Raw genomic sequence first — 13,464 nt, forward strand, 5'->3', positions numbered from 1 at the left:
GGAGTTTCAGGCCACTCCTCTGGTTCTCAAACCAGTCCGCTAGGTCTCAATTCCCTATTCTGATTCCTGACTTAATGTTGCTTGTTGCACCAACACAGGGAGATTGAGACTGCAGGAAGCAAATGTATGTAATTCCAGTGGCAGAGTGTGCTCAATAAAAAGAATGTTGTCCTTGAATGGCCTTCCATTGGGGGGCACTAGAGAGCACCAAATGCATTTTACTTAATTTTTGGTGAATAAATTGGAATTTGACCAATAGCATGCTCCAAAGAAATCAACTGAGCATGTGCAAGGCTATGTACATAATCTGTTACATAACTGGGTACCATCCCCTTAAGGGAATATTCATTAGATAGCATGACAATGTATAGAACAGCCAACTATAAAGGTAGAATCCAGGAAAAAGGCAGAGCTGACACTCACTCTTTCTGGAGCCAGCCCACACTTCTCCTGTGAGGTTTGTATTTCTTACTTTTTGTGTCAAACCTGGCTTCAGCAGGCTGCTGTCACTCTCTCAAGTCCATCCACACTTTGTCTGCAAAGTGTATTTCTCACATTTGTATTAAAATTGCTGTGACTGCTGCTTTGGAGCCAGCCCACAGTTTGTAAAGTATGTATTTTTTATTCTTTACATTAAACCTGTTTTTGCTTTCTAGTCTGACTCTGCTCTTGAATTCTTTCCAGTGGGAGATTCATGAACCTGGTAGAGGATGGAGTGGGTTGAGGTCATCTATCCTACTTCCCCAGACCTTCTCCTCTGGTTTTGGTAACACTTTTCCTTTTAAACAACCAAGGAAGATGGTCTTTTTCTCAGAAATTATAGAGGCAATGATTAAATTTGGCTCACATGATACCTCTGTATTGGACAATGTGCTCCTATAAGGCAAGTCTTCCGAGGCGGACAAATGTCTACCCCTGTCAACCATACATGGATGTGGCCTGCACTCTTCAGTAGGTCACTCAACAGCCCTCTTTTTTTTTTTTTTTTTTGTCTTTTTCGTGACCAGCACTCAGCCAGTGAGTGCACCGGCCATTCCTATATAGGATCCGAACCTGCAGCGGGAGCGTCACCGCACTCCCAGCGCCGCACTCTCCTGAGTGCGCCACAGGCTCGGCCCAACAGCCCTCATTTTTCCTGGTCAACTTTCCACCCATTTACAATCATACTTTGGCTTGCATGCAGCAATTTTCAGGTACTGGAGGAGTACAAAAGATGGAACTACAACTTCAGTAGCAGTATATTTACTGAGTAGATGTAACTGAACTGATGAAAACTATTTGCCAGCAATGCTGTGCCAAATATCTAAAAGAGACAACTCAGTTCCTGAAGGCAAGTGGATTATCCTGAAATGTTTGCATAAAACTGGAAAGTTTTATACTTCAAAATAATTCTGTTAAGCAGCCAGGGAGGTATACATTGCTTATCCAACACATTATGTTGTCCATAGATTAACATCTGTAGTCTCCTGCATTTGGGAAAGTTCCAGATGATGTCCTTAAGTGTTCACTCAGCACACTTGGACATCTTTTTCTGAGGAGGCTTAGGTGGGTTGGCTGCTGGTTTAGTAGAAGGCTTCAAGTGTTATCACACTTCTCTTTGTTACATTCACTATCTTAAAGTTACATCTTTCCCTCCTATAGCAATGTCAGGGATAATTGGCCACAATAATCAACCACATTGTATACTGACAAAATGAAATAAAGTAAAATAAAATAAAAAAATTTAAAAAATGGCATGGATCACTGACCTAGTGAGGTTTAAATGACTATAGAAGCCACTATTTTTGATGAGAAGAGAGAGAATACAGTTAAAGGAAAATGTGTTCAAAACTAATTTCTTGCTGGCTGTCCTTTCACAAACCTTTCCAAAAATTGTATAGAAGGTATGAAAGTCAATTATGGTATACGATTAAATTTATCAATTAAGATAGAGTGCTCTAATGAAATAAAAATGACCATAAATTCATTGATTTCCTTCCTCAAAAGAGGTGGGATCTTATCCTCTTCTCATTGAGTCTGGGGTGAAAATGGTGACTTCCTTTTCCCAAAGAAGACAAAGGGAGATTTCTTAAGACTGAATGAAAAAGAGATACTCAGTCAATCTGTAGTTATTCCAGCCCTGGCTGGAAGCATTATCAGGTGTACTTTTCTTGTAGTTCATCTCATGAAGTAATGGGCACTAATCTGGTTATTACTACCTTCATTATTGAGAAAAGAGACATATGGCTTTTAACATATTTTAGGGAAGTGACAGTGATCCCAAATGCTACTTTCAATGTTGTAGAGCAGGGGGAATTCATCCTTATCTAGCCCTGCCCATATGACAGATTCATGAGCAAGATGCATGGTTGTTGCTGGTTTTAGCCAATAAGTTTGATATCAGAGCAATATACAACTAGAACAAATCCTGATGTGGCAGCTCAGACCACATGTCTTGGCAGTGTGTACTGGTGCATCTGCCAAGCTTGGACCCCAGCCCTTGCTCACACCAGAGATATGGTGGTGCTTCTTGGTGATAATGCAAGGATTTTGTCCCATTGAATGGTCTCAATTACAAGGCTTATTTTGGGGGTCTTAGGTGAAAATAAATAAATAAATAAATCATGAATGAATGAATGAATGAATGAATGAATGAATAACAACAACCACCAAAAAAAAGCAAGGCTTGTTTTTCAACCTCCAGATCAAGCTAAAGCAGAATCTGAAGCTCTCAGAAGTAGTGACCTTTGAGTTTTCAAAAAAGAGCTAGAGCACAGTGTTTGGCCATGGCATATGTCCATAGGATCCTATTCTCTGATCAGTTAAATGAGGGGCTCTTGCTTCCCTAATATACATTAAAAGCCTCATATCCTGCTTTTCAGTAATAAAGGCAGATATGGCCAGATTAGTGTGCTTGCTTCAAATCTGAACAAACTACAAGAACAGTACACCTGACACTCCTTCTATCCCTGTGAATGTTCCTACACTAGCCACTGTTCCAAAAGGCTGTGATGTCATGTAGTGCTTGGGTAGAGGCAGGGAAGTGGTGTCAGGTAATTTTCCATTACTTTTCTCAAGGAGACATTAAACAAAATGATAATTTTGTGCAGTATAAAATCTTTCATATTCTCATATAAGAAAAACAGCTTATGATACAGTAAAACCTTAGCTGTGCACAGAATAATAATAAGTTTATATAACAAGTCAATGGAGCACATAGATACTTCATTGGAACTCATAGAAATATGTTAGTTACAAATTATGACAAGTCTCTACCATACATAACAGGGTGTGCAGCTAAGGGAAATTATGAACTCTCAGAAATGTTTACTCCCAATCTCTATCTTTATATATCAACATGGCAAACATTATCATATGACAGTGTTTCAAGACATTTTTTTATTCATTTCTGAGAAAAAATTTATTAATGGATGTAATCCTATGAAGATAAATATTTATCATATCCTTTAAATATGACCTACAATATTTTTAGTCAGATGTCACTAGAAAAACTGGAATTTTTCAACTCATGCCATAAAACTCATTTACACCTGACATTGAGTACTCAATGTAAGAGCAATACAGATATAGAACTTCACATACATGCTATTTCTGACCTGAATTAGAGCTGCAGATTAAAATACAGATATTATTCCAGAAGGAACATACATCTTAGTATTTAAAATCTATATTTTACATTACTTTTTCTGACTGGCATGTATTATATCTTCTCAGGCAGTATTTTATCTCTCATCATAGACAGAAGCTCAAAACAAAATCTCATTCAATGTAATTATTTCACATATCCAACTGTGTTCTAATTTCTTCTTAACTGTGGTCTACCTGATAAAACATATATTTGGCTTTAATTTTGATGTTAATTTTATAAAAGTTGCATGTTAAATTTCTGTGTCTATGAATATTATCAACTTAGATTTTAAATAATAATAGAAGTTAGAAAAATAATGCAAAACAAAATAAATAAAATTTCACCTGAAATGTTCTTAGCAAATTACTATTCTGACTTAATTTCAGGTAGTGACCTTACTCTTATGGGTTTTATTTACCTTACAGGCTAAGAAAGAAGGTTGGGCTAGATCAGTGGTCCTCACTGAGGGGTTATTTTTTCTCTAAAGAAGACATTTGGCAATGTTTGGATACATTTTGATTGTCACCAATAGAGAGGATGCTACTGACATGAGTAGAGGTCAGGGATGCTGCTAAACATTCGAAAATGTACAGATTAGGCCACCCTCCCCACACTACAAAGAAGTGTTGGAATAAAATGTCAATAGTGTTCCTTTCAGAAACCCTGGACTAGCTAAACTCTTAACAGTTTTAATAGTTCACAATTACTTTGTAGTTTAGTTATCTTAGGGCAACATTTTGGAAAACAAAAAAATAAGCCATAGATTTTATATGACCCTGGTAAGGAAACTGAAGTGCTTTTTTCTGGCAATTTCTTTTTTCAAAAAACTTTAATGACCATTAACACAATGCATGCGTGACAAGAGGAAATAAGTTTATTCTCTGAAACTCTCTACAATTTTTTTTCTTTATAAACAAGAGAATATACTAAAATTGCAGAAACAATTCAAAATAGCCCATAAAATTCAAAAACTACTAAGAAGTTAAGAACAAATGAATGGTTTTGTACTCTCTATTCACTCTTCATAGAAGGGCAAATATTCTAACATGATGAAGAGTCACTAAGCTGAATATTCAGGTTTAGTGTCTTTGCCTTCTGGCAACATCTCAGAATATTTGAAATGCTTCACAGATATTTAAAAAATGCCTAATTTCATCTGGGGAATCAATCCCTTACTACTCTCTTAAAATCAAATAGTAATATAATAATGGTAAAATAATTGATGTCTCTATGCTGTTACAGAGTGACAAGCACTGTCTAAAATCTTCACATATATTCAAGGAGATGTATATAATTAGATCATTTAATCCTCATGTACTAGTATTTAATCCTCATGTATTAGCTAATTTCACCCTCAAAACATGCCATTTCAGTTGGCAGTATCCTATTTTGTCTATGTACATGGTTATATCTAAATAACTAATTTGGTCACTTATATTTTCATAATTTCTACAAAATGCATGATTTCATATATTCACATGCACACCATTTATTGCTTCAACTCTATCAAAATAAAACAAAAAGATAATGAAGACTGAAGGATCAAAAACAACCACAGAAAAATATCTATGCTAATGATTAAAACTGATCCCAGAGAAAGAACTGCTTATACTACAACTGATTTGCATTGTAAATTTATAGAATGAAATTATCAGAGCAATTGTTTACCTCTTCTAGGAGACAGAACCTCAAACACTATGTCGATAACATACATAAGAGTAATTAGTAATTTATACTAATAAATTAGATTATAATCTTGGTTGTATTCACAAACTTGCTTGGTTTTCACAAGAACTCACTATGAATGGAAGAGTAGTGGACACTTGCAGCAATCAACTGAGGCTAAAGAGAGACAAAGTTATATAACTTCACTCCTGTCTAACATTAGAGAGAGTATTACTATGTGTCTTCTATTTGATTTCCTCAGAGCCAGTGAAACCACCACTACTGTCACTATCACCCATTACTGGTAATGTAAAAATTCCCTTTTAATAAATATAAGTGCAGAATACACTTTACAAAACAAAGAAGGCTAGATTTATCCATTCAGTTATCCATCTATTAATCTATGCATTCCTGCCTCTATCCATCCCTTAAACACTCATGTAAGAAGAGCATGCAATATAATACCTATATATGTATTTTACCTGCTGCCAAGGATCTTCTAATAGGGCTGACTGAAAAGTCTACATATACCTTCAATACAACATATAAAGAATATAATCCATCAATGTACACAATATTTTGGGAACACTAATTTCTGTGTAATTATTACTATTACAAATATTAATCCAATAATGTTTTGCAGACTAAAAGAATTATGGAAAAATATTTCTGGAAGAGAACATGAAACATTTAAAGATATCAATGTCTAAAAGTTGTCTTTATTTCTGTAAAATGATTATATAGTTAAATGAGTTGACAGAAAGGTGATCCTGGCATAGTTGCTGTCAATGAGATGATCAAAATTTGTATTCATTTGAAAATCCAGTTTATTTCTAACAGCTTGTTTAGTGCTTTTTTTTACATCCTTGTTTCTGAAGCTGTAGATTATTGAGTTAAACATGGGAAAGACAACAGTATAAAACAATGCAACCACCTTATCAGTGTCAGGAGAATAATCGGTGGTGGGACGTAAGTACGTAAACAGGAGTGCTCCATAGAATAAGGTGACTCCTGTGAGATGGGAAGCACAGGTGGAGAATGTTTTGCTTCTGCCGCCTGAGGACTTGATGCTCAAAACAGTGATGGGGATGCAGAAGTAAGAGATAAATATGACCACAAAAGTGCTGGTCTGGATGAAGCCACACAAGGCAAAGAGCAGAAGCTCGTTGATATGGGTATCTGCACATGATAAAGCCAGAAGAGGCAGGATGTCACAGAAAAAATTGTTGACAATATTGGAGCCACAAAAGGGCAGCCTGAATGTGAAGCAGACATGAATCATTGAAGTCATGGTTCCACCTAAGTATGCCAACACAATGAAGCAGTTGCATACTCTCCTAGACATCAGTGTGGAGTAGAGCAATGGTTTACAGATGGCTGCATAGCGGTCATATGCCATTGCTGCCAGGATAAGGCACTCTGCATCAGCAAAACAAGCAAAGAAAAACATTTGCAGTACACAGCCATAGAAGGAGATGCGCTTCCTGGACGCTAAGAAATTTACCAGCATTTGAGGAGTAATTGCTGTAGAATAGCTGACTTTTAAGAAAGACAAGTTGCTAAAAAAAATAGTACATGGGGGTTTGAAGGCTTGAATTGATATTAACTAGGATGATTAAGCCAATATTTCTCACTGCTGTTAAGGTATGTACTATGAGAAATACCAAGAATAGTGTGACTCTGAAAGGCTGATAATCTGTGAATCCAACAAATATGAACTCAGTTGGCATGGTTTAATTACTCTCCAACATCTTCTTAGTTTTCTTGATTTTCTCATCAGAGATAGATGGTATCAGAAGACATAAGCTGAGTTTGCTGATGGATGAACCAAAAATACCTTTATTCTTCCTTCTACAGAAGCAAATAGAAGGTTAATATAATCACATATATGGCAGTTTCTCTGACAGTATTTTGTTTTTTTCATTTTTAAAAGAAGAAAATTAGAAATGGTCATTGATGTCAGACAATGCCATTCAGAAGGTGGTGTTCCTTGATGGAGTAACTCTTTAAAAGCTGTGCACTTTACATCATGATATTAACTCCTATTAAGCTAAGAGGAGATGAGTATGACTCATGTTATGAGACCTGGCATAATAATGAGAGTTGACAAAATTTTTAAAGGAAAAGCCCTATTTTTATAATCATAAAATCACATTCTTCTGTGTAAAGGAGAGTTGAGAAAAAATTCGAAAGAGGTTCATTTTTAAAATCGATAATTCCACAGAAGAATAGGAATGATCTTGGAATGTAGTTTAACGTAATAGTTAAGATCATGGAAGTTATGCAAGAGATAATTAGATTTAAAACTTGGCTTTACTACTTACTGTTTGTGTGACCTGGGTAAAGTTATTTAACCATTCTGTGATAAGGAGATATTCCTAATAAGTTGACATTTGTAAATCATCTGTGTGACTAGACATAAAACACACTATATGTGCATTTATTAAGTAAAATTTATTAAAAGAAAATGGACTCCCTTTTGTTTATATTTATCGTTGTTCTTCCCACACTTTTCTTATTTTTCAGATGGGGTGCTAAATCACATTCACAAGATCATCTGACAAGTGACATTTCCATTCATTATTATAATGACTTTATATCTTATACCTATAAACAGATTATGAGGTCAAAGTCATATTTTTCTTCTTTGCATTCCATGATGCCTACAAAACTGTTCGGAAGGTTTCTATAGTCAATTGTTGAATAATCCACTAAGCATCCAGGACAAGGTCACTTTTCTCAGTGACTTCATACTGCACTGCTCTGAACTTAGATCAGAAAAAGTCTCCTAAAATAAGTTGGACCCCACTGGATTTCAGGTAAATTTCATCTATAAACCTTGTTTTTCTAAAAGGTGTCCATTAGTGAATTTTATATTTGTTAATGTGTTTGATGAAGATATAACAGAAATATTAGAGCTATACATTCAATCTATTCTTTCTCCTCTACAAATAGCAGTATGTTATATAGTGATTGAGCACACAGGATTTGGAATTAGGCAAACTTGAATTGAATCTCAGTTCTGACACTAGAAGTCACTGAACTTCTCTATTCCTAAATTTATTTGTTATATTTAGCTATAATAATTCTTGAAATCAAGAAACTTATTATAGTACCTTTTACAGGGCTTGTTGTAGATGCATAAAATTCATTTATTCTTCATTACATATTAAAATATTATTACTATTAATGCAATTATGATCATTTAATAATTCAATATCCAACTTTCAAATTATAAATTCTCCTAATTTTTATTTATAAGAACAAATACAAAACATTTAACCATACTGTGGGTGAATATATGGTATGTGCTCGTAGATTCTGAGGTTTAGCTTTCTGATGTAGGAAATTAGATAACTGACTTCCCAAAATTCATGAATATCATGGTAAGTGTTCTTCTGATGGCAATAAATTACATAACAATTTGGGCAAAAAAAACCCTACAGAGTCAGCAAATGTACATTTTTGTCTATGGGAAATCCATTAGCTTTGCAATGTTCACAACAGATATTTTATTAATACTTTAGGGAATGAATTACCTACCTTAGTACCATCTTGAACTTTGAATTGTAGAACTTCTTTTGCACAAGAGGCTGACAAGATTTTTCTCGAGCTTTTAGAAATAGGTATTATAAGGAATGAGTATTTATATTCTAATTTATGGCAAGTGGGACATTACCCCAAGACAATCTCCAACAACACTAGGACTTTGTATAGTCAATCACTCTATTTCTAGTGGTGTGGATTGTTTGATTTCTTTTAAATAAAAATGGTGAAGAATAGTAACATAATTGACCATGATGTCGCCAGTTACAACATTACATATGTCTTCATCATTGAGAGATCTTTACTTAAAACAAAAACAAATACAAACCTTTAAGTCTACCAGACAATTAAAAAAATAAAGATTTTTCCAGTAAATTCTATGATTTCTGTCAATTCCCATCACCTAATTTTCATTTGTTTCTCTACTATCTGACTGACTGGAACGAACAGTACCTTGAATGTCGAGTGGAAGGAGTAAGAGCTGGTGGCTCAGGCAACCTGTATTTGAATGTTAGTTTTGCCATTTCCCAATTATGGGACCCTGAGCTACTTATATATCCTATATATGTATGTATATATTTTATGTATATATGTATGTAAATATACATCTAAATATGTATGTATATATTTTAAACTGTTAATAGTGAATGCATACCTCATCAGATTCTTGTGAGGACAGAAATAACACAGAGAAGTACTTAGCACCTTGTTTCATGATTGTCAGCTTTCTTTAGCAATTACAACAGTATTTTCAGCACTACTTTTTTAATGCTTTAAAATGTAGGTCTCGATTTTAGCATTCTTTAAATGATTGGCTATGGCAGTCTATTCCTTAAGACACCTAAAATGGACAGAGTGGAGAATGGATAAATACAGGATCCCATTGGCCTCTTTCCAATACCTGATGGGAATATTGAAATCAGTTTTGCTGCTACCAGAAGGATGTCTTATTAATAGGTGAAAGATCAGTGTATTTTTTTAAGGTATCATCATACATCAGTAAAAAAATCAATGTGATTTCCATTTATCTTGGTATATACCCAGTAGTGTTGAAGGGGAACCTATATTCCCATGTTCATTGCAGCACTATTTACAATAGCCAAGAGCTGGAACTAGTCTAAATGTCCATAGTGAGATGAGGGGAGGCATATCTACACAACGGAATACTATTCTGCTATAAAAAAATGAAATACTAACCATTTGCAGGAACATGGTTAGACTTAGACAAAATTATATTAAGTGAAATAAGCCAGTCACAGAAAGAGAAACACCACATGTTCTCACTTATTTATGTGAGCTAATAAAAATAAATAAGTAAATATACAAACAAACTGGGGCTGGGGTGGAGGTAGAAGACACAACAATCACAACAAGTCCCAAGACAACCGAACAGATATGATGTTGATGGAGGGGGATGGGGAAAGGGAGGAAAGAAAAGGAGGAATTGGTAAAGGTATATGAAAGTCTACTACATTGTATATTGATAAATTAAAATGATAAAAGAAATAAAATTTTAAAAATTAAGAAAAAGCAATGTGTGAGAGAAATTAAGAGCTTCTAATACAAAGCTGAAGAAAACCAATGAGCATGTTACCGGCAGACAGAGTTCAGCTGCTCTCTGGTCAGAAACAAAAGACTCATCCACCCCAAATGTTGGTGCAAAGCAGAAAGTTTATCATCAAACATCTGAGGAGTCAGCTAAACTACAATTGTTTTAGAGTCTTAGAGTTATTTGTGACAGTTGAGGTTTCATACGACAAAAAGGCAAAGGGAGGTGTGTATTGTAAAATGTCTCAGGAATAGGGTCAGTGAATACATGCAGATCAGAATGTTTTAATCTCTGACTTTATGCTCCATTCCTGTAAAGACTGAAATCAGACTTCTTTGCTATGACTTTATCTCCTTCTCAGACCAGCTGCAACTTTAAACAAGACTGTTAGTTTTGCAAGTTACTGAGTTATGTCCTTACTTTATTACTCCTACAAATTGCAGCAATTGTCCATCGTTCAAGCAGAATTATTTTCTCAGCATTAAACTCTAACATGGCTTTCCTTATGCTGAGCTAATTTTTGGGGTGCTCTATCAAGAGATGGTGCCAAAATTATTTTTTTCTTTCTTTATTCCTTTTTCATTTAATAAACATACAGGCTTGGCAAAATGAAACAAAGCAAAACAAATTTTTCTAGTTGTGTATGTTAAAAATGGTACTGTAAAAATGTTCCATTTGTATATGGAATGTATATATTACTAAAACATAAGGATTATGCTTAAATTTAAGGATATTGCTGTGTTTTGTGAACAGCAGTATTGTCAGGGACAGCAATAAAACTGCTTTGCTCATTTAAAGCAGAAAATTAATAAATACAAAAGATACTGGATAACTCAGAGAAAAGATGAGAAACCTGGAAAACTAGCTGAGAAACCTGGCAGGAGCCAAAGGAAACAAGACAAGAGTGAGGATCTTACCTAGGGAAGAGTTTGTTTACTTACATTTACCAGCCATTTGTATCTCCAGTTGTTGTGAATAATCTCTTATTTTGCTTGACTTTCTCAAGACTCAAAAGCCAGGCACTGAATTTTTGATTAGCCAAAAGTAGGGCGATACCCATGCTTTAGTTTCTAAGGAGTAAGGAAATAAGTACTTACCTACTTAGCTTCAGTTGTGGGGCCAGAAAAGTCACTGTGCCCTTCTTTGTCCAGTTTAGTGGAATCACTGTCGTGTACCTTTGAGGAAAAATTGGTCTTCTGCATGCAACAGCCTCTAAAGAAGATGAGTAAAGAGTTGTGCAGGGGAGAAACATTTTTATGAGTGTGTCATTAGTTGAGCACTGAGTTCATACCAGGAAGTCCATCCACATAAAACTCCCTTGAACCTTCCCTTCACTACTGATTTTAATCCTTCAGATTCCTGATCACCTGGCCAAACCAAAGCCGATCTCTTCTACTAAGCAATGTGAATGAAAATATTTATTTCTGGAAGCTCTGCTTAATGACTACATTCTCTAATATTCTTTAAAAATTTCCAAGTTTGGTGTATAATACTGCAGCAACTCATTCTTTGCAGTAAGCACTACAGCATATAGAGCCAGCTCTCTCAACCAGGCTGTGTGTGTGTGTGTGTGTGTGTGTGTGTGTGTATGTGTGTGTGTGTTCTAACTCTTGTTTTAACTAGTCATGGATTGCTCCCACTAACTATAGGTTGAGTAAAGTGAAGCACAAAACTGTGCTAGAAAAAAACTAAGTGCAAGCCCCTTATAAATTACTTGAACCTTCAGAATTTGTTCTGAATTATACTCTATGTTCATAATTAAACATTCAGAACACATGAACACCTGGTGTTTGGTGGTCAAGTATTAATTTCAACTAGACCTAGTAAAAAGACAAATCTTATTTCTGAAAATGACAAAGGTAAATTTGCAGAAGCAAAATTTGATCCATTCAAAATTTCCGAAAGATTTTGCCACTGAATATATCATCTTCATATGCCAGTGTCAATTTGGGGAGGGTGGTATGAAACTGCTTGCATTTGGGTCTGGTGAACCCTTTCTTGCTTTGTTTTTAAAACAAATTTGTCAACCTTTATGAGAATCCACTGTATGAGTCAAAGTGTATTCACTCATATAGAAAATTGAGTATAATTGCTTTTATGTTGTAGAAAACACAAGACTTAGAATAATGTGTTTCCATGTTAGGGACATCTGGTAAGTCCCCATATAACTGATATCACGGAAACAAGGCTTCTCATTTGCTCATATTTCCAGTTTTCCGTATTGCTTTCATCTTCAAGATGGTGAATAGTTGTATTCTTTCATGAGGTACTAATAGGCAAATTCCCTGCAGAGGCTGGAATTTACAAATTTAGATATAAAATGCTCAACATTCTTTATGTCTCCTGCCAAGAAAAAGCAAATGACTTGGCAAGTTTGCTTTTGTTTTGTGTTGTAGAGAGGGAGGGAAAGCACTGTACAGATTAAAAGCTATATTGAGAGTACTATGGGCTGTACTGTAAGAGGATCACATCTGGAATAGTACTATAAACGGAAGCAATCTGGTGATCAAATTCATAAAGCATAACCAACTCATATTTTGAAGATTCATTTATCTTCTGTACTGGACAAACTAAAGAGCCAAATTGCAATTACATGAAAAACAGTTCCAGCAAGTTTTTTATATTGCTGTTTTGCAGCAAAGGGTGAACTCAGTGGGCCTGCGCTGCTCAAACTCTCCATGTTCCATTGGTCTACAGCATGGGCCCTTATCAGTTCCTGAGAGATATCTTCTAAAACCTTGGCATATTCTGCCTAATAAGAGCACTTTTGTATACTTGGGCCAAGGTAATATAGTTTATGCTGATAATATGATTGATGGTGAATGTCTGTTTTTGAATAGCTGGGGCTTTGGGCTATGATGTATCAGTTTGAACTGTGGGGTGAGGCAGTTGGGGACCAAGTAACTAAGAACAGACATGTGGGCTCTCCATGTCTATGTCAGTACCCTCTATAAAACTCTGGACACCAAGACTCAGGTAAGCTTCTCCAATTGGCAAGACATCACATGTGTTGTCAGACAACACTGCTGGGAGAGATAAGTGCTATCTGTGTGATTCCATTCGGAGAGAACAACCG

The 13,464-nt window shown here is 35.3% G+C and overlaps 1 pseudogene; it reads right to left on the reverse strand.

Annotated features, from left to right (window-relative positions):
- Nucleotides 1–6,029: 6,029 nt before the first annotated feature.
- LOC134376528 (olfactory receptor 5AS1-like) lies at nucleotides 6,030–7,044 on the reverse strand (annotated as a pseudogene).
- Nucleotides 7,045–13,464: the final 6,420 nt, after the last annotated feature.

The sequence above is a fragment of the Cynocephalus volans genome, chromosome 4 (assembly GCF_027409185.1).
Source record: "Cynocephalus volans isolate mCynVol1 chromosome 4, mCynVol1.pri, whole genome shotgun sequence".
Taxonomy (NCBI): Eukaryota; Metazoa; Chordata; class Mammalia; order Dermoptera; family Cynocephalidae; genus Cynocephalus; species Cynocephalus volans.